A 22,880-nucleotide genomic window follows, 5' to 3' on the forward strand; every position below is an offset into this window, starting at 1 on the left:
TATTTTATAGTTTTGAAATAAGCCTAAAAAGTCTGTACTTTATAAAACTTTATGAACTGGATTTTTGCTGTTTTGTAGTATACCTATCACGGTCATCATGGGCAGATATGGAAATCTTGGCAAAAACAAAATGGAGGATAATGGTCAACATCAGTTTTATCAGCCTTCGGATCGTAAAGTTCAAGGTTTCTATATTTTACAACATTCATGTTTTGTCAACAATATGTTGTTGGAATGGGAGTTTTTTGACAATGATGATCGTGTATTCAGGTAAGTTGCCTTAAGGCCTAGTCTGGTCTCCCGGCCATAATCTTAAGGCCTAGTCTTGTGTCTTCCGGTCTCAACTGTAAGGCTTAGTCTTGTATCTTCTGGCCTCAACTGTAAGGCCTAGTCTTGTGTCTCTTAAGACCTAGTCTTGAATCTCTTAAGACCTACTGTAGTCTTGCGTCTTCCGGCCTTAACTGTAAGACCTAGGCTGTGTTTCCTGGCCTTAGCCTTCAAGCCAGAATTTCATATTTTCTATGAAAGTCAAAACATAATTATTTCTATGTCTTTTGCTCAATAGGTTATCAACTCACTATTATACGACTATGGGCATTATTTCCCACCCTTAAAAATCATTGACACAGGAAATAATAACACAATTACCTCCCTTGTTTTCCTATTGCCTCCATGCATTAGCTATCTTCAAATGTTGGAATTCGAAAATGATATTTTTGCCAATTTCGCAGCTGGCAATAGTGAATTATAGGATTAATAGGATTATTCTTTAACAAGGTAGGACTGTGTATGGATACCATCTATTTTAAGGCTTTATTTTAATAAATTTTAAAAATATAACTTAACAAATATGAAATTGTAGCTTTAAGATCTAGTCTTGTCCCATTGATCAAAATTTTGAAATGTTCAGTTTGCTTGTTACTCTTCTTTTGTTTTTAGGGGTGGTTGAGTGGTCCAAGCTCATAAGGTCTTTCATTGAGTCAAACCTCCTGGGTGTCAGTCCAAAAATGTTGGTTTGTTTTGTGTGAGTGTTAATCCCCATTTCTCTCTTTTTTTACTTTAAGATGTCAGACGAAGATACAGAAGGAAGATGTTGGAACCGAACCTGCAGTGTCTGTTAGTAGGACAGGCTCTAGAAATTTTGCAGCAGCTGATATCTTGTTTAAGCTCTACGAAACACAACCAGTCATAGAGGTAAGTTATTCTATTGAATACTTGAATTAGCTTTAGGGCTATGGATTCCTGAGCTAAATAGGGCCTACATTATATAAAGATAGGTTGCCAGGCAACTAAACATACGCCCACAGCAGCTAAATCGTCCGAGCGGTCGACAAGAGTTGTCGTATATTTGTTCTTTTGTAGGTAATTAGGGGGCATTTAATAGACAACTTCATACAGATGACATTATAATTTTCGTCGTTTGAGGGTTCACAAGGTTCTAAAAACTAAAACAAGGGCTGTAACTCAGGAAGTAATCTACAGAAATTATTGAAATTCGACAGACTTTTTCGTTTTACTAATTCAAATAATACATATCAATTTCATACAGATCGGATGATAACTTTTGTCGTTCGAACGTTCACAAGATTCAACAAAGTAGAACAAGGGCCATAACTCTAGAAGTAATTGACAGAAATTGCTGACATTCAATAGGCTTCTTCATTTCACTAATATAAATGATGCATATGAATTTCATACAGATTGGGTGATAACTTTTGTCGTTCAAGCGTTCACAAGATTCAACAATGTGAAGCAAGGGCCATAACTCTAGATGTAATTAACGGAAATTTGCTGAAACTCAATAGACTTGTTCGTTTTACTAATTTAAACGATACCTTTAAATTTCATACAGATCGGATAATAACTTTTGTCGTTAAAGCAACCACAAGGTACAACAAAGTGAAACAAGGGCCATAACTCATGGCGTAATTAAAGGATTCTTCGTTTCACTAATTTAAATCATGCATATCAATTTCAAACAGATCGGATGATAACTGTTGTCATTAGAGCGTTCACAAGATTCAACAAAGTGAAACAAGGGCCATAACTCTAGATGATTAACGGAAATTGCTGAAATTCAATAGGCTTCTTTGTTTTACTAATTTGAATCATGCATATAAATTTCATACAGATCGGTTGATAACTTTTGTCGTTTGAGCGTTCACAAGGTTCAATAACATGAAACAAGGGCCATAACTCTAGACGTAATAAACGGAAATTGCTGAAATTCAATAGGCTTCTTCGTTTCACTAATTTAAATATTGCATATAAATTTCACAAAGATCGTATGTTAACTTTTGGCATTAGAGCGTTCACAAGGTTCAACAAAGTGAAACAAGGGCCATAACTCTAGACGTAATAAACGGAAGTTATTGAAATTAAATAGGCTTCTTCATCTCACTAATGAAAACAACATATATCAATTTTAAAACAATTGGATGATAACTTTTGGCGTTAGAGCGTTCACAAGAAATTGTGGACGATGGACGGACGGACCGACGGACGTACCGACAGACGGACGGACGGGGGCGACGGCAATATACGTCCACATTTCAGTGTGGGCGTATAAAAACCAATTTAGCCAAGCATTGCATTTCTACACCCTTTCACTGAAGCAACGTTCCTGTCCCTTGAGCAGGGTTATCCTGTGACAACACCAGAAGATTGATATATGGGTGGGCTGGTCTAGTGGTCTAATGCATGCCCTTTAGATCATAAGATATGTCCTTGAATCAATTTGAGCCAAGCTTGTATGTGACAAGGAGTAGAATCTCATGTCCAGTATCGTGCATTTTTTTCCCGTTCCGTCAACATGCTGCCAATGGCTTTACAAGGGACCTTTTTTCTTGTCCAGTCCATCTTGCCCTTGCAACAAGACGAAAAAAGGGTGGAAAAACCTGAGGAACTTCCTTGGCCAGATTAAAAACAGATTCTTATCAATGAGCCAGTGTCCTACACACTGAGTCAGAACCCACCGAGCCAGCGGTTTACCCACAGAGGTGGGTCTTTACCCACTGAGACATTGTCTTACCAACTGAGCTGGTGGCTTAACCCCTGAGCCGATGGCTTATCCACAGAGCTGGCACCTCATGTACTGAGCCACCTTGGTTTTCGTTCTGCTCTTGTATTGCACATAAAAATGCCTTCCTGGCTAGGCACAGATTTGACCTTTAATTGATGAATGCCATTATTTAAAGTTAACCTAGATATCATGTCTTAGTAAATCGTTTTTCATTCCAGGTTTCTGCTTACACTAAACCTGATCAAGTTTTGATACGTTGCTTAAAGAAGCGGAGGTGTTGAAGAAAGCTGCCGAGGATGCAGGAGAAAACGTTACAGCTACTACAGCTGAAGGAACTGATTCAGAAACTGAGACCAGTGACACAGATGTTGAAATGAAGGAAGAAGTAACAGATTCACAGGCTAAGAAGAAATATCCTAGAAAACCACATTACCGTCATGCTGATAAGATTTATTTTAAAAAGCTGCCCAGGCACGACTAGACGAATTCATAAAAGTTAAAATGCTAAAAGATCTACTGTTTGGACCTGCTTTCCCTCATCATATCACACGCCAGATTAACGGCTTACTGTATAACCTCCCCGTTCCAGTTCGCTTTATAAATCATTCCACTAGAATTCAGATGTACACCATTGTAACGCAAAGTATGTCACCGATCAAAATTGTCGCATTTCTCAAAGCCAACGGTGGACAGTCTGGTCGCTTTCGTTTAGTCGACAAATCAGAACTTCCGACACATAAGCACATTTTACCAGAACTTAAAAGTAGGGAAATTTCAACTAAGATCAAATCCAAATTTTAGTAGAAATTTCAATTTTGATTGGCTAAGCACTAAAACCAATCAAATTGTTGGCTTTTTTGCTAATAAATATAAGTGCTAGTCTAATGTCTTGTCTCAATTACATCTTCAACAGTATGGTTTTGTTTCTAATTTAAAATCCAAATATTTGTCTAAAGTCTTTACCAGTTGTGTGGTTGAGTGGTCTGATGTATGCTTTAGATCATAAGGTCTGTCATTGATTCAAGTGCCATGGTTTGTGTTGAAGGTACTTCCATCCTTATTTGTTTTATTTTCGCCAGTCATGTTTGGCCGTTTTGACTGACTTGCAGTGAAATTGACCAACTGGAGAATACTAGTAGATCATAAGGTCTGTCTAAAGTTTAGACAAATATTTGGATTTTAAACTAGATTTATAAGGGGCATTTTAAAGGGGCATTGGCGCCATTGGGTAAGATTAGATAAGAGCTGACAGTTCTCGCTATAATAGTTCAACAATAAATAATAGAAACAGAAAATGCTGAAATTTCAGTCAGATTGCTTTGCTCTGAACCGAGATATAGGTGATTCAGTTTTAGGCTACAGAGCCAATTTTCTGAAAGGTAACCTTTTCTGTGGTTCAAGTATCTGATGTGAGAATCTGGGCCCTGTTTCTCGAAATCTTAACAGTGGGAATGCAGTCGACCCTACTCTTGGAAACGAAGCTAAGCCACTTCACTAAATGACAGACCTTATTATCCAACACGAATGTTGTGACCAATAACCACTTTCCTGTCTTAAGGCCTTTGAAAACAGTATTCCTCATTATTAATTTGTCCCAACTAATCATGGTTCATGAATGCGTGTTCTCGATATGTTGACACTTCTACGATGGTGGGTGACTACGAGTCATGAGTGAAATAATGTTATTTCGTTTAATCTGTTATACTAATATAGAGAAAATACAATTTACATTTTATGGATATAACTTTTATGGATATAACTGTTACAACAAATAACACATCTACACAAATTTTTAAGTTGACCTCATTTCAATCAAAGTAAATACATGTACCCGTAAGTATTGTTTATATTCGCGTTACGTTTGGTAGTGGAACCGTGACACTGACATATTGTACATCGTTGACTTCAGGGTTAGGCTTGTTGTCTACCAAAGTTAGGTTAACATCTTCCACTACACTGCAAAGTCAGTAACATCATCAAGCTAACCTTTGCTAAAAGGTTAATGTTAATAACATCCACCAATTAGTCTATACACTAAACACAAGACCTGCAGCATTCAATCTCTGTGATCTATAAATAATTAATAAAAAAACATATGAACTTACTTCAAATTTACACACTATAACTTATTACATAAACTTTATGTAGATAAGGAAAGTGAATTTTGAGATGCACTCCAATGACAAAGAGTTGATTTACATAAAAATTTACAAAAATAAGAACTGTTAATGAAAATAATAAACTGATTTACCTCAAGATAGATAATTGGAAATATTTTCTATACTTTTCTTCTGAAAAATGAAAGGGCGTAGTTTTATTATAAAACAAGGAACATGTACTACAAAAACATATAATTATTAATGTACCCCCTCGCCAACACGTACATTTGGAATTCATTTAATATAGTTAACTAAAAAAAATGTTAAAATCACAATTAATTATGATACCACAATTACAGGCTGGTAAAATCAACACAAAGTTCATACATTAGATTATAATAACCAGAATCGACTTTAAACTGATGTCTCTCACATATCAATGCCATAACTCTTGCAGTAATTATCAGATCTCGCTGAAAATCAATAGGCGTCTTGTCTCATGACCTTAAACATGCCAATTCAAAACATATTTGTTTTCATTTTCCAACTCTTGTCTTACTCTTTTTGCAATGTAAAAATCACGAAAACGTTTTATTTCTCCCAAAGTAAAATTGACATATGGCAAATCTATATAAAAGTCTTTGTCATTCTGTACAGACCCAATAATCTGATCCAAATCTTTAATTGGAGGCATGTATTTTGACTCTTCACATCTAGAGAATTTAATATTTGTTATGTTTCGTTTAATAATATAGCTTCTACATATAACAACAGGCAGAATTTTGTTAGGCAATGAGAGATTAATTCTACTAGTACTATTAGTATTTTGTAAAGCCATATTTGAGTACAATGTAACTTGCTCACCTGTTTTAATTTCCTTAGATTATACTGAATACCGTGGCGTACTGGAAAGGTCTTTCAAACCAATTTACGCTGAACAATCTAACACAGTACAGTAGTATAGTATTGTATGGTACCTTCTTCCACCAATCCAAGTGAAAAATCAAAACCACTATTGATGAACACTGAAATAGAAACATGTAACTACCCTAAATTCACATATTAGATAGTAAAAGCTTAATTGATTCTATTAGTTAAGTATAATATTTGAAATTAGATCTATAATATATAATTATGATTTTAATAAATCTTAGCTGACAATAACGTGCGGATTTCATTCAGTTTTAAAATTGGTACTATAGGGCCTAGCCAGTATAGCGATTCTGAAGGGAAAATACCGCTTATAGTCCATGTGACAGACAGATTTTCATTACCAATTTGATGAATAAATTTAACCATGATTTTCAGTTAGCCTTAGGTCTAAAGTGTCCAAAATTGGTTGATGGACATCCGGGTCACTTTGCCAAATGTGAGTTTGGCGGCCATCTTTAAAAATGGCCGCCATTTTTTAATTTGAAATAGTGCAAGTCAGGGAAACCTCCACAACTCCTCAACAGGTTCACCTATGGATATGTAAAATGGCTCAAAATGTTCATAATACAATTCTAAATCTGCTGGTATATGACTCATGTTGTTTAGGAAATGCTTTCGGTTTCAAAATAAAAGACTAATCTGAAAACAGCAATATTTTCGGGTTTTTTTTCATGATGTCTGTTCATGAGTTTACTAAAAAAATCTTGTTCAGACCCATATAAGCCAAATTATCTATTTGGTCAACTAAAGTGATTTACTAGATATCAGAAACATTGATCATAAAAAAATAATCTCTAATATGAGTGTCCAAAATCCAAGATGGCATAATATCAAAATGGCCAATTTGTCAGTTAATAGTTATTTCACAGTTTGATATTACATGTAATATCCAATTGAAAGGGATTACTGACCTTAAAATTAACCAAAACACAGAGTGTTTAATAAAATCCAAGATGGTGAATATTCATAATGGCGGCCAGAATTTCCGTAAAATGATCGATTTTCTGTTTAATGTAGCTTGTAATATGTCTTTTTAAGCAAATAACACACTATTTGTGGATAACAATTACTATAGTTTATTTCACTGTGACGTTTCAACAAGATTTTACATGTCGTTATCATGTTTTTACTGTTATGGCCTATTGCTCGTGGTTCATTATACCGCTTGAATAATTGTTTGATCTTTTGTTCTTGTGCTTATCTATACCAATTACAGTTTATACCTGTATATGTGCATTTGATTATCTAACGGCTTGGGACATTACAATGCCCATACTAGCTGACTTTGCATCCCTTTGGAGGGTCAGCACCGCTCTTGTATATATATAGCCATATTCTTTTCATTTTATTGCCCCCCCCCCCCCCGCCTTTCGAAGAAAGCAGATGACTATTAAAATGGGTTCGTCTGTCCGTCCGTCACACTTTTTGGGACACAATAAGTCTCTTTCTAATTGAGCAAGAATGTTCAAACTTGGTGTAGGTGTTTATTAGGTCAATGCCTTGATGGAGTTCGAAGATGAGAATTTTTTGCTTAGGGTAAGCAGAAATACGCAATTTGATTGGTTGATGCTTTGGGACACGATAGTACTTTAGTTCTAATTAAGTGAGAGTGATAAAACTTGGTGTATAGTTTCATTACATCAATACCTTGACTAAGTGCGATAATGAGAGTTTTCTGCTCAGGGTAAGCAGAACAATAAGCAATTTGATTGGCCGAGACTTTAGAACACAATAACTCTCATTCTAATTGAGGTAGAATGTTCAAACTGGGTGTAGGCGTTCATTAAATGAATGCCTTGATGGAGTTCGATGATGAACATTGTCTGTTTATGGTAAGCAGAGATAAGCTATCTGATTGGTTGATGCTTTGGGGCATGATAACTTTGGTTATAATGAAGTGAGGGCGATATTAGCTTGACTAAGTTCGATCGTGAGAATTTTCTGCTTAGGCTAAAGAGCGATAAGCAATTTGATTGGTCAGGACTTTGGAACGCAATAACTCTGCTTTTAATTAAGGTAGAATGCTGAAACTTGATGTAAATGTTCATTAGCTAAATGTCTTGACTCAGTTCAGTAATTAACATTTCGGGCTAAAGCTAAGCAGAGCTAAGCAATTTCAATGATCGATGCTTTGGGACAAGATAACTTTGATTCTATCTGATAGAGAGTGATGAAACTTAGTGTATAGTTGATAATCAGTTTGATTGCTCGATACTTTTAAAAAAAATAAATGTGCGATTAATTAATATGGGTCATCTATTTATTTAGGGATTTCGACGGGGTCATCAGCCTCACTGTTGGCTTGTTTATTAATGTTATATGCTTGGTAAGGACTTGTGAAATCTTATTGAAACGTCGCAGTGAATTAAACTATAGAATTTGTTATCCATAAATAGTGTGTTATTTGATTATGCTTCAATTACTAAATGCCTGACCCCATGACCCACCTACAATGCCCAACTAGTCTTATGCGGGACATATTGTGATCAATGGCCAACTGATAGCAGGGGCGGATTGGGCCATCGGGCGATCGCCCGATCGGACAAAAAAATGAAAAAAATAATTTTGTCCAATTCGTCTAAAAAAACCTTTTTCTGCTGAACATTATATGGTGGGGGGGGGGGTATTGGACCGGCCATGGAACTACGATGATGTGGCCGGTGTCTTTAACGGGCTGCCACGCCATCACTGGAGTCTGGAATGGGCTGGTATAATAGACTTTCTGGGCCGGGTGTGCTGGGTGTGTGCCGGAATTCGGAATCCTGCAATGGGGATTCCGAATTCCATCACAGGAGGAATCAACTAGCGCTCCCGGCAACAAAAATGGGACATTTTACAATGAAAATATTCCTACTTATTCAATATTCCTAACTGGTTAATCAAATGGTCAAAATTTTCTCAACTAGTCCCATTTTTAAACCAGTTAAATTCTCTTGACTCTTGACGATACAATGATAATACGTTAATTAATAATATGACGATATGATAATTTCACAGGTTGATTGGTGTAAATTACTTGTAGGTCGGGGTTTTGGCCTAAATTAATCGATTTATGAGATATATTATTTGACAAAGATTATAATCACATATGCCACCAAATCGCATATTTGGGGTTCATTAAAAGGGGTAGCTCCGACAAGGGAGCCCGGACCGGTTCCCGGCCCCAATCCGCCCCTGACTGAAAGTGTACCACTATATTTATGCCTGATCTTGCTTGACCCATTATCCACCTAGCTAGAGTGTCAACAATTTTAATTTAATGCGTAACCTACAGTTCCCAACAATTTTTATGCATGGTCTAGTCTGACCCACCTAGCAATTTTTGTGTGTGGCTTAGGGTTTTTTCGGTAATTAGTGTTGTTTTTTTCGTTATTTATTGATTTTTCGATATTTGGGTTTTTTCGGATTTTTTCGGTAATTAGTATCAAAAAAGTTTTTTCGGTATTTTGTCTGCATCTTTCGGTACTTTTCAGATTTTTATCTCGGAACTTTTCGCATTTTTTCGTTATATGGTACAACCGAACCGGTTTTTCATCAAAGACTCTATGCCTGGCAACTTTTGTGGTATAGTCTAGATAACGTATCCACAGATCCATTTCACAACAAGTTGAAAGTTTAAAAAGAATCGTTGCGAAGATAATTTGAAATGCATTAACGACTAGGCATCACAAAAGTAATGTCGACCAATTTCTTCTTTCGCTTTAGGCAGGCCTATGATATTAAAAGGATATCATCATTGTCGCTGCCGAGATCTCCTGTTTCTTCTTGTACTTTGGCTAGTATCCATTGCTGAAGAAAAACAGTAGTTTCGATTGTCACAGTAATTCCAATGAGGTGGATGGTTGTGACATTAACAAAGAGGAAATAGTGAGCCATGCTTTTGGGTAAATGTATTTCAAATTATCTCTGTAATTATCATTTTTAAACTAAGAACTTGTTGTGAAATACATTTTACACTTTACACTTACACAACTGACAAATATGAATCCATGATACCATCTGGCTAGATTCTAGATGATACCACAAAAGGTTGCCAGACTCTTCAAAGTAAAAATCTATCATATTACCATTTGTGGACCAGAAATAAAATGCAATGTGGGTTAACGTCCTACTGTTCTAACTTGGTCAATGAAGATGGCTATTCGTCATAGAGTGTGAAATGAGGTAAAATTTGTCCAGACACAGGGATCGAATTCCGGACCTCGTTGAACCTTACCCACTGAGCCACTATTTCGGCCAATTTCTGAACAAACAGAATAGATAAATTCTTAACAACTAGATATATTTGCAAAGATATATTAAAATTCCTTACAGTTTTGCTGGAATATTATTAAATCTTATTTTCTGATTTACGAGATCTGGTATAATTAATTCCATCCTCCCCTAAAAATCTACTACACATTTTTATAATAAGCCAAGCCAAGAGAAAGACTGACAATTGTCCCGTTTTGTTCTTAAGCAATAATCTACGATATCCAAAATCTTTTTTTGAGGTAATATTTAAGTTTAGTGATCCTGAAAACCCCATAAATGGCATATTACAAGCCGTACAAAACAGAAAAATGACGATTATCTGAAAAATCATTCATTTTAGGGAAAATCTTGCCGCACTCTTGGATTTTAGCCATCTTGGATTTTGGAAATCCTTTTTTTTAGATGTTCTATTTAAGTTCTGTGACATCGAAAACCCCTTAAGCGGCATTACAGGGCATATCAAACTGTAAAATGACGATTATCCGAGGCATCGATCATTTTAGGCAAATTTTGACTGCCATTTTGAATTTTCGTCATCTTGGATTTTGGGAAACTAATTTTATAGATCAATTGTAAGTACAATGACTACAGAAACCCTATATATGATATATTACAAGTTTTACCTTGCGTGATACTCATCCATCCTAACAAGAAATTCATTTTTCGTCAAATTTTGGCGACCATTTTGGAAATCAGACGGATTCAACCGAAAATGACGTCACAGAAGTGACACACTATCAAAATCGTCTTCAGTGACAAATTTTTCTTCAGAAACAACCGGTCCCCAAATATCGGTGTGATTGCGACAACCCTAAATAAACGTTCACATGGTTAGTACCCTACCTCGCCGAGGCTCAACATTTTAAAATTGACAGTCTACTCAAGACTTTTGTTGAGTTTGCGGCCACCGCAGCTGTATAGACTGGGTCACTGGCCGTATTTATTTATGCCAAATGAGTAACTTAAGAAGACCAGACACAAAATTTGACTAAATTTACCCTGAACATGATTTGGTAGTAAACTTTTAAAATAAATCTTGAAAAAAAATGCCAAAACGTTGCTTTTTTCAGAATAATCTGTTGATTTGGAAAATATATGATTCATTCACCAACATGTGTCATATAACAGCAGCTGTAGAATGTTATTGCGAACATTTTGAGCCATATTCCATATCAATAGGTCAATCTGTGAAAGAGTTATGAAGGTTTCCTTGACGCGCTCAATTTCAATGAAAAAACGGCGGCCATTTTTAAAGATGGCCGCCAAAATGGCATTTAGCAAAGTGACCCGGAAGTCCATCAACCAAATTTGAACACTTCGGGCACCAGGCTAACTGAAAATCATGGTTGAATTTATTCATCAAATTGGTAATGATACTCCGAAATCCGAGGTCTGTCACATGGACTATTATGACTCATGACGTCACTCAAATATGACAGAAAAGCACTTATTTTGGTGCCATCCCACGCATTGACTGGTATATAGAGCGTTTTGATCATTTGAAACTTTGAGTTTGACCTGAAACCCTATTAATTAATAAATAGGTAATATTAATAAAACAATACTACTAGGCCTATTTATTAGTATTTAGAATATATATCATATGTAGGCCTACATACACTGTCATACAGTGCCTTTATTTACAAGTTACATCTGATTTATTAACTGATTATCAGACTTATCCATTTGTGTGTATCTCATTGATCATTCTCAGGCTCAAGTTGTACTCCTGACAAGTCCACGAGTCACGATACTGTGACCCCCTGTTGGTTGCTGTTGTACTTACTTGTAGTTAAACTGTCACTACTACAACTTAAGGGGTATAAATAAAATGCTTGAAATGAAGTCGGACTAGGTAGATATCTAGGCCTAATTATAATGTAGACTTGTTTTCATATCGATTACCCGACGCCAAGACCACTTCTACTGTACTAGCACTAATTTCAATGTAGGCTACTTAGTTAGTAATCTTACCCCAAAAGTTAGAAAAGACTTCGTCAGCAAAAAAAATTATTTACAATCGGTACATCTATGATTAAGATTTGATTTATGCAGTTTTAGTCAAATACTAGCCTACTATAAAGTAACAAACTTCATTTACATTACCCAGGTCAGAAAATCTCCTCAGAAAATAAAAGACAACTGTTTAGTGTTTGTAGCCCAATAAATATAAGAAGCTGACGCCGTTAAAAACAGTGTTAGCCTAAACATCAGAATATTGCGCCAAAAGCAAACCAGTTAAAAATATAATTTGCGGGTCACGGAAAGATAACTCTGTTTGGAAACATGGTTTGGTGTAGAGGAGTAACCGAAGTTGGCCGAGTGAAATCTGCAGAGATATGCCGGGTTGCCGAGTGAAAAATAGAACGTGACTCATTGAAGATCCAGTATTGTGCCGTCAGGCGCCCACCATCGTGCATAACCGCATGGCTTCTATCTAAACAATAATAATCAGTTACTATGACAATGTAACAGGGTCATATTTTGGGACTCTGTCAATTAATGTTGGTGAAGAATGTCCTGATCAGTGTCTTGATTGTTGGAAGTTTTTAATAAGTGAGTTTATAGTTTTGGTTGTGAGATAATGTAAATTCATTAAAATGTTTTGGGGGATGGATTTTCAGTTGTATGGGTCTGGAATTGTATTGTCCGGATTATGGTGTTTTATTTTAGTGGTTGAAATGTCTTAGTTCTTATATGGGTTTACTTTTAATATTTTTTGGTATAGTTGAAAGGATAACTCGTTGGACTCTTTATAGTTCTGAAGGTGGTCTCTTTCTGAAATATTGTTTATCAGGTGATTAGTAATTCTTTGTCCTGGTTGGTTATTCAGAAGTTTAGCTGGGATAAAACTAAATTACACGCATGCATCAGTACCACATGTTACAGATTTAGTGAAGGTCAATACCGGCTCTTTTCCACAAATGGGTAAGCTATTTAATTTAACTTTCTTGTAATAGATGACTGCAAGTGGACTGTGAGTTTCATGAGTGTTTGATATATAATTATATATGTAATTCAAATACTGTAAGGTAAAAATTGTAGGATGTGTAGCCAATAGAACTGTTGGTTACGAATATATGGATAATGGCAACTATTGTATTTTCAGGGCCAACTTGTCGAGCATAAATGTATTTTGTGTTATAGTTATGTGTAGTACCAACAGAAATGGTGTTTAATGGTTATGGTGAATTGAAATACATCTAGATCGACCAACATCGACTACGCGCTTACGCGTTTCATTTAATTGTTTTAAACTGTATCATGTGTCGTTTGTGGATTATATAAACTTATTTAAACCTTATCGTGTTGTCAATCAAGAAATCTATTTTCCCGAACTAAGCAGGTTCAATCTATCAACTTTACCACACCATTGCAGGTGTTGGAAAGGGTAGGTCTGCAATAATGGAGGCACCAGGGGGAGTAGATTTTCTTGGTTGTACCAGTAACAAGTTGAACTGTTTAGTTTTCAATTAACTTATCGTTAGACTTTAAAGTGAATCCGATGGCGTTTAATTACTGACATTCAAATTTATATGCACATTATCATCAAGCTTGAATTCTCGTGACTTTGTGACAGTGTTTAACCACTGGAACTGAAATTATAACAGATTCTGGATGAAGATTGGAACTGTGTAACAGTGAATATTGAACATTAATATTATGAACTATTGATTAATTTAGTGTTAATTTGATTAATTTAGTGTTAATTTGTTTGTTTTCATTTATTTTTAGTGTCGGTAAACCTGGTATGTATGGTTGTAAGTATGGATGTTGACAGCACTAATAAATAAATAGGTCAAGTTTAAATAAGTTAGGGCATAAAATTCCGTAACTATTGATAATCTTAGAACATCATTCAATACACATTGCATTATACTAAAATATATAACAGTTATCCCAGTAACACTATAACTTGTATTGTCTTTATTTTATCAACAGTGGAGTTTTTTTTATGTAGAGTTTAGAGTAGTTTGGTCAGTTGATTGGTTTGAATATGTCGGAGGAAGAAGTTGTGGTCTTGGGTAACACACTAAGAAAGTTGGGTCTTTTTCCAAAGCGTATAGGTAAGACTGAAGATGACGTTGCTGAGTGGATGGAAGATGTTTTGAAATCTAAAGGTAAGTGGCCGGTTAAATCGGATGATGAAACAGAGTCGTCTACTAAATCAAGACCACCAGTTAATCCGATGCCGAAGTTGTCAATGTTTTATGGTGAACCAGGAAAAGGTGAAGTTAGTTACGACCTTTGGAGATACGAAGTAGATTGTTTAATTTCAGAAGGTGTATATGATAACCATGTAATACTGTTGGCTATTCGCCGATCACTTAAAGGGGAGGCCGGTAAGGTTATAATGCGGTTAGGTCCGCATGTTGATGTTAAAACTGTCTTAGCCAAATTGCATAGTGTTTACGGTACATGTGAAGAAGCAGAATCTTTAATCGGACTCTTTTACAGTGCTAAACAATATCCATCTGAAACGGTTACAGATTGGGCATGCCGGTTAGAAGATATATTCGCAAGAGTAACTCGAGAGGGTAGTCCAGATCCTAAAGAATCCGATGAGACATTAAGGAATGTATTTTGGCGTGGATTGTTGCCACACTTACGTGATTTGTCTGCTCACAAATATGATAAATCAACAAGTTTCGACACACTACGTGTTCAACTTCGCCGTATAGAGCATGATGTTAACCAACGAAACTTATCAGCGAGTACCGCTACTTCGAAGCCAAATCCTTTTAACATGATACATACAAAGTCTTCTAATTCTGAATTTCAGGAACTTAAAGGGATAGTTCACAGTATTTCTTCACAAGTTAGTGGATTGAAGGATCAAGTTTCGCAATTAGCTTATAAAGTTGACAGACCTAAGGTTCCACGATGGCAGTCACAAGGAAATGATTCAAGAGGTGAGATGTCAAATAATTTTAGTAGTAATAACCGGGATAATCGGCGTAGTAGTCAAGGACCGGGACCCAAGTGTTGGGCTTGTGGTCAGTACGGTCATATTAGGTTGGGTTGCAGAGCAGCATTTAACCAGAATCGTTCTTTAAACGTTCACAACCTCAGGCCAAGGGAAGCGCCCTGGGGTACTCCACGCAGAGACTTCCCAGAGCGACGTTGAAATCGAATTTTGTAGTTGGTGAACCTAATGAAGCCAATGTTAAAGTTGAGGGAAATTGTTGTACTGCACTTTTAGATACTGGATCAACTGTGTCTACTGTAAGTGAAGAGTTATATAATTCTAAATTAAAACATTTACCTTTACAACCGCTTAAAACTATGTTGGATATAGAATGTGCTGATGGTAAACCATTGCCGTATAAAGGATATATTGAAGCAGATTTACAGTTTTCAGAATTGACAGATGAAACAATAACTTGTATTTTATTAGTAGTTCCGGTGAGTAGATATAATTCATTGGTTCCGGTTTTACTTGGAACAAATGTATTGACTCTTCTGATGAAACAATGTAAAGATGAACATGGGAAATCTTTTCTCCAAAAAGCGAAATTAACCACTTCTTGGTATTTATCTTTTCGTAGTATGGATTTATCAGAAAAAGAATTAGTCAAACGAGATTTCAGTTTAGGAATAGTGAAAAGTGCCTCAGTCAATAGGATACTAGTTTGTCCAAATTCTCGTATAACGTTACCATGTTATGTTGATAAAAAGTTACGATACCCGAAGGTGTCGGTGATGGTACACCCATGTCAACGTTCCAGTATTTCATCTGATTTAGATGTTTCTCCATCCATAATGATGTATGATTACAATAATACAGATTATATTTCAGTTAACGTTTCAAATGTGTCTACAAATACTATTGTTATTTCACCCAAAGCTATTGTGTGTGAACTACAGCCGGTAAATATTGAAGATAACGAAGTTACTTCAGATGGATCCAATGCCTCGGTCTTAAATAAAGTAGAAATTGACGAAAGCGATTTATCAGAGGAAGAGATAATTCAAGGTAAGAACCTGTTGTTAAGTTTTGACGATATTTTCGCACATAATGATCTGGACTTGGGACATACATCCAGAGTACAACACAGAATTGAACTTATAGATGAACAACCGTTTAAGCAACGGCACCGCCGTATACCTCCATCGATGTTTACTGAAGTAAAAGATCATTTAAAGCAGTTGTTAGCATGTGGTGTTATAAGAAATTCACATAGTCCATGGGCATCAAACGTGGTACTTTGTCGTAGAAAGAACGGTAAATTACGCATGTGCACTGATTTCAGACAATTGAATAATAGAACGATCAAGGATTCGTACGCTCTTCCCAGAATTGATGAGTTATTGGATCATTTAGCAGGTAACAAATTTTATTCAAAGTTAGATATGAAGTCCGGATATTACCAGGTCGAAGTTGCCGAAGAACATAAGGAGCGTACCGCTTTCACAATTGGTCCGCTTGGTTTTTATGAGTATAACAGACTTCCTTTTGGTCTTTGTAATTCTCCCGCGACGTTTCAGAGGCTTTTAGAAGATTGCTTAGGAGATCTTCATTTGACGATATGTGTAGTGTATATTGATGATTTGATTATTTTTGCAGATTCATTCGAGGAGCATCTACAGCGCTTAAATAAGGTTTTAGAGCGTTTACGTCAGTGTAATTTAAAATTAGCACCTGATAAATGTAGTTTCTTTAAAAGACGTGTAAACTATGTTGGACATGTTATCTCCGAAGCGGGTATTGAACCAGATCCAGAGAAAATTGAGGTGATCCAAAAATGGCCACGCCCATTGAATTCTGTCGAGGTAAGAAAATTTCTTGGATTTGCTGGTTATTATCGTCGTTTTGTGAAAGATTTTTCGAAAATATCAAAACCTTTATCTATTTTGATGCCCACAACGGGTAAGAAAAATAAAAGTAATGTTTCCGTCAAGTGGAAGTGGGATATTGAGCAGGAAAATGCATTCTGTGAATTAAAGGATCATTTGTGTAGTTCTCCAATTCTTACAAGCTGTGACTATACGTTACCATTCGTTTTACATATTGACGCTTGTCAAACTGGTCTGGGTGCAGTTCTTTATCAGAAACGAGATAATTTATTGAAAGTTGTGGCTTACGCGAGCAGAAGTGTGAATAAATCGGAACAAAATTATTCTGCTCATAAATTGGAATTTTTAGGGTTAAAATGGGCCGTTACAGAAAAGTTTCATGATTATTTGTATGGGAACAAGTTTGTGGTGTATACCGACAATAATCCATTAACCTATATTTTGACTTCCGCTAAATTAGATGCAACAGGTCATAGATGGCTCGCCGCTCTTTCTGCGTATGATTTTGAAATAAAATACAGACCCGGGAAAAATAATTTGGACGCCGATTTATTGTCAAGATTACATAAAGAATCGGAATATATTTCACATGAACAGGTACATGTAATTTGTAATTCTATTCAGCCGAGTAATTATGCCGAATGTTTAAGTATATCACCAGAATTAGTGCCGGAGGTAAATTTAGGTCTAAATGGTATGACACCACGTGATTGGAGAAAGGAACAAGCAAAAGATGCCTCTATATTGTCTATTCTTAAATATTTAAGGTCGGGAATAAAGCCATTTGACAAGGAGTTCAACAAAGAGGTCCAAGTATTATGTCGTCGTTTAGAACACTTAAAGCTGAAACAGGGAGTTTTATATCGATCTGTGGAACATGAAGGGGAGATAATTGAACAACTCGTACTTCCAGGTCATTATAGGAAATTAGCATTTCAGGCTCTTCACGATGATCTTGGTCACATGGGTAGAGATAGAACTATGGTATTAATGAGGGAACGATTTTATTGGCCTGGTATGGCAAGTGATGTTGAACTTTGGATCAAGAATTGTGAACGTTGTTTGAGACGAAAATCTCCTACAAATATCCGAGCCCCTTTGGTGAATATAGAAACTACTCACCCCCTTGAAGTTGTTGCGATGGATTTTCTAACACTAGAACCATCTAAAGGTAATTATCAGTATATTCTAGTTATTACAGATCTGTTCACAAAATATGCTCAAGCAATACCTACACGGAATATGACAGCTCGCACAACGGCTGAAGTATTTTTCAATAATTTTATAGTTCATTATGGTTTACCAAGTCGGATACATTCTGATCAAGGAGCTAATTTTGAGAGTAAAATTATTAAAGAATTATGTAGTTTAGTAGGTATGGATAAATCCCGCACCACAGCTTATCACCCGATGGGTAATGGGCAGTGTGAAAGATTTAATCGGACACTTTTGAATATGCTGGGTACACTTACGCCGGAGAAGAAAAATGATTGGAAAATACAAGTAGCACCTCTTGTACATGCATATAATTGCACACGACATGAAACCACTGGATTTTCACCTTTCTATTTAATGTTTGGACGCCACCCTCGTCTTCCAATAGATTTAGCGTTTGGAGTGAGTCGAGAAGTGTCTAATGTGTCATTACATTCGTATGTAAAAGCGTTAAAGGAACGGTTACAACGTTCTTATGAATTAGCGATTAAATCATCAGAGAATTGTAAAGAAAAACAGAAGACAAAATATGATCGGAAAGTTAAAGGTATTCGTCTTGATATTGGTGATCGTGTTTTAGTACGTACTTTAGCGTTTCAGGGAAAACACAAATTAGCTGATCGATGGGAACCTGGCGTTTACATTGTTGAGGATCAACCTAATTTGGAAATTCCTGTTTTTGTGGTCAGACCAGAGTCTGGGCGTGGACGATCGCGTACTTTACATCGAAATAATTTGTTATCAATCAATAGCGTTGAACCCGTGTATTTTCCGACTCCAAAACCGAGAAAGCGAAAAATAGTAATTGAGTCTAAAGTAGCTGCGGAAAAATGTGTTGAATTAGATTCAAGTTCTGATGAAGAATTTAGTTATGTGGAAGCCAATGATCCTGTAAATGAGAATTACCCGGAGGTTATTCTTACGGGAGGAGGGGAAGGTGATCATGAAATTATCGAGGATATTGTTGAGGGGGATCACAATACCGAGATATTTCATGGGGCATCTAATGACGCATCTGTAAGTAATGAAAATACTGAGGTAAAATCAATTGAAGTTAATGTTTCAGGTGACGCCGTGGATAATAATCCAAGTCCTCTACCGGCAGATGTATCTATTGAAACAAGACCTCGCCGAACATGTAACCAACCTCAATGGATGCAGAGTGGTGATTTTGTTATGGCTCAAATTAATAATCCGTCAGATTGGTATGAGAAAGCTAACTATATTCATTCATTACATCTTTCAGGTTCTTTAAGCAAAATGGCTCCAGAGGTTAGTACGGCATTGTTGTCGTTAATTACTGGTAAGTAAATGACGGGACGTCATTTTTACGGTGGGGGGAAGTATGTAACAGGGTCATATTTTGGGACTCTGTCAATTAATGTTGGTGAAGAATGTCCTGATCAGTGTCTTGATTGTTGGAAGTTTTTAATAAGTGAGTTTATAGTTTTGGTTGTGAGATAATGTAAATTCATTAAAATGTTTTGGGGGATGGATTTTCAGTTGTATGGGTCTGGAATTGTATTGTCCGGATTATGGTGTTTTATTTTAGTGGTTGAAATGTCTTAGTTCTTATATGGGTTTACTTTTAATATTTTTTGGTATAGTTGAAAGGATAACTCGTTGGACTCTTTATAGTTCTGAAGGTGGTCTCTTTCTGAAATATTGTTTATCAGGTGATTAGTAATTCTTTGTCCTGGTTGGTTATTCAGAAGTTTAGCTGGGATAAAACTAAATTACACGCATGCATCAGTACCACATGTTACAGATTTAGTGAAGGTCAATACCGGCTCTTTTCCACAAATGGGTAAGCTATTTAATTTAACTTTCTTGTAATAGATGACTGCAAGTGGACTGTGAGTTTCATGAGTGTTTGATATATAATTATATATGTAATTCAAATACTGTAAGGTAAAAATTGTAGGATGTGTAGCCAATAGAACTGTTGGTTACGAATATATGGATAATGGCAACTATTGTATTTTCAGGGCCAACTTGTCGAGCATAAATGTATTTTGTGTTATAGTTATGTGTAGTACCAACAGAAATGGTGTTTAATGGTTATGGTGAATTGAAATACATCTAGATCGACCAACATCGACTACGCGCTTACGCGTTTCATTTAATTGTTTTAAACTGTATCATGTGTCGTTTGTGGATTATATAAACTTATTTAAACCTTATCGTGTTGTCAATCAAGAAATCTATTTTCCCGAACTAAGCAGGTTCAATCTATCAACTTTACCACACCATTGCAGGTGTTGGAAAGGGTAGGTCTGCAATAAATAATACAGATAATTCAACCGGGCACATGGATGCGGCGCTCATCGGCAGCATTCAGCGTTCTTCGTCTTTTTACGCAAAATACTAATTTTGGGCATAACACAACCCGCTATATATAAAAACATTTCTACATTTATCTATATCTTTAAATCATACAACCGAGATATCATGTGTCGGTGATTTTAATTCAATTTAAACACACATTGTTTGAGAGTGATAGAAAAGTATAACGCATATAGAATTGCATTAAAACATTATTTATGCCACATTTTTTATATATATCTCAATCTATGCCTTTTTGATGCACACATATTCAAATATATTTCGCTAACATTGGCATTCAACAATATTTTAATTCCCACAAAAATATGTGTTTATTGGAGATATATGCGAAGCCATACAGTTAATCCCCAACACCTTAAAATAAATACTATATTTCATCGTTAGGTTTGTAGCATATGTTTCTATATAGTCAAATTTAATGTTCATTTCCCATGGCAGCAAAATCAACCACAACCTACATTATTGGGTAATACGACGCGCCCTACGTTATCATAATCGTGATGCATTTTGAAATAAATTCCGGAAGTCTTTCATACAAATACACCTACAATGCCTTTATGTGGCCCGTGGATCAAAATGTATTATACATTTAATTAAAATAAGTGAGTTTTGTGAGAGGAATCGGGAATTTTGGAAGTGAATTCCGGTGATTGTAAATGAATTCCGGTGATTCTGGTGATTAGTCTACCCGAAAAGCTACTGCCTTATCATAATGATGCATATAATTATTTGACATGAATCCCGGTAGTCTTTCCAAATAAATACACCAACAGCGCCTTCATCTGGCCTGTGGAGAGATCAAAATAGTTATTCGTTATATTATAATGTATTATACATTTAAAATAAATTAGTTTTGTGGGAGGAATCGGGGATTTTCGAAGTCAATTCCGGTGAATTCCGGTGATTGTAAATGAAATCCGGTGATTTCCAGTGATTAATCTACCCGGCCCAGAAGCCCATCTTTTTCCAATTACCCCTAAGTACCACTAGAATTTCCAGTCAACAAACTCGGTCGATGGTTGGGCTAAAATTTGGGAATAGTTTGTTTGACTGAAATAAAAAAACGCACTAACTCAAATGATTACATCGTTTTTTGTCTATTTTGATTATTTTCCCCCAAGTTCAAATCTGACAGTTGAAGTCACAACTTTATTGAGATTTTCCTTCCAATAGCAATCCTCTAAACAACGTGTTGACCTCTCTTTGCGAGTAAGGTCGTCATCTAGAGTTAAGGGTCAACGACTGACGTCATCAACTGAAAACAATGGCCGAACAAATATAAACAACTTGAATTAAGTCTGTGTCCGATGCATAAAACTGATGACAGCATAGTATCTAGTCGCTTCGGAATAAAAACAACCGTGTGGAGGGATTTATAGAGGAGTAGGCTACATGTTGTTATCTTAGTTACTGCCACCACTGCTTAATAAAGTCAAGCTTTACGTTTTTCCTCGTCATATTGAGCGACTGGATTATTCGACTGAATTATCTGCTTGATTTTTTTTTCGACCGGATTATTTGACTGTTTTTTCGGCTATCCCCGGCACTAAATACCTAATTATCAGACTACTTTTGCCCCATAAATCGAACTTGAATCTATTTGGCATGGGAGGGAGGTGCAAGCCCCGGCTCTTTTACAGCTATGGCTATGGGTATGACTGAACTACTCGGTATTATCTTTTAGTTCACTGCAATTCCTGCTTATTATTGAGCGACTGTTTTTAACTTCTCATCATATAACTGTCAAAAGCACATTTTGTCAACTTGATCTGGTATGAAGACCCAACTTGATCTGGGATGTGGATTTATCGACAGTGATATTCGACTGGTTTTATTGACTGAGATATTCGACTTGTTTTATTGACTGTGATATTCGACTGGTTTTATCATGGTATTATAAGGTCCATGGTTTTATCGACTGAGGTATTTGACTTGTTTTATCGACTGAGATATTCGACTTATTTTATCAGACTGGTTTTATCGACTGAATTATTTGACTGGTTTTATTGACTGAGATATTTGACTGGCTTTATCGTCTGGATGAGGCCACAAGAAAATAGTTTTATTGACTGGGATATATGATATTTTTCGACGATAAAATCAGTCAAATAATTCAGTTGACAGAACCAGTCGAATAATTCAGTCAACAAAACCAGTCAAATAATCCAGTTGAAAAAAAACAGTCAAATAATCTAGTCAATAAAACCAGTTGA

General features: G+C 36.0%; 2 long non-coding RNA genes across 6 annotated transcripts in view; one reads left to right on the forward strand and one right to left on the reverse strand.

Moving 5' to 3' along the window:
• The window catches only part of LOC126821209 (uncharacterized), a 39,374-nt gene extending 35,473 nt beyond the window's left edge, over window positions 1-3,901 (forward strand). Inside the window, exons 3-5 of the long non-coding RNA XR_007680348.2 lie at window positions 79-270; window positions 1,065-1,194; window positions 3,241-3,901. This is a non-coding gene — a long non-coding RNA (uncharacterized LOC126821209). The remainder of the gene's footprint in view (window positions 1-78; window positions 271-1,064; window positions 1,195-3,240) is intronic.
• An 845-nt stretch (window positions 3,902-4,746) lies between these two features.
• The window catches only part of LOC126821204 (uncharacterized), a 163,188-nt gene continuing 145,054 nt past the window's right edge, over window positions 4,747-22,880 (reverse strand). The window contains exons 1-4 of one of the 5 annotated variants that reach the window (XR_007680335.1): window positions 12,410-12,704; window positions 5,986-6,146; window positions 5,274-5,313; window positions 4,747-5,092 (exon numbers count right to left, since the gene is read on the reverse strand). This is a non-coding gene — a long non-coding RNA (uncharacterized LOC126821204). Of the gene's footprint in view, window positions 5,093-5,273; window positions 5,314-5,985; window positions 6,147-6,395; window positions 7,106-12,409; window positions 12,705-22,880 lie in introns of those variants that run through there. The other 4 variants (XR_007680336.2, XR_007680338.2, XR_008788043.1 and 1 more) reach the window with 4 other exon arrangements.

This window comes from Patella vulgata, chromosome 5, assembly GCF_932274485.2.
Source record: "Patella vulgata chromosome 5, xgPatVulg1.2, whole genome shotgun sequence".
In the NCBI taxonomy this organism is placed as follows: domain Eukaryota; kingdom Metazoa; phylum Mollusca; class Gastropoda; family Patellidae; genus Patella; species Patella vulgata.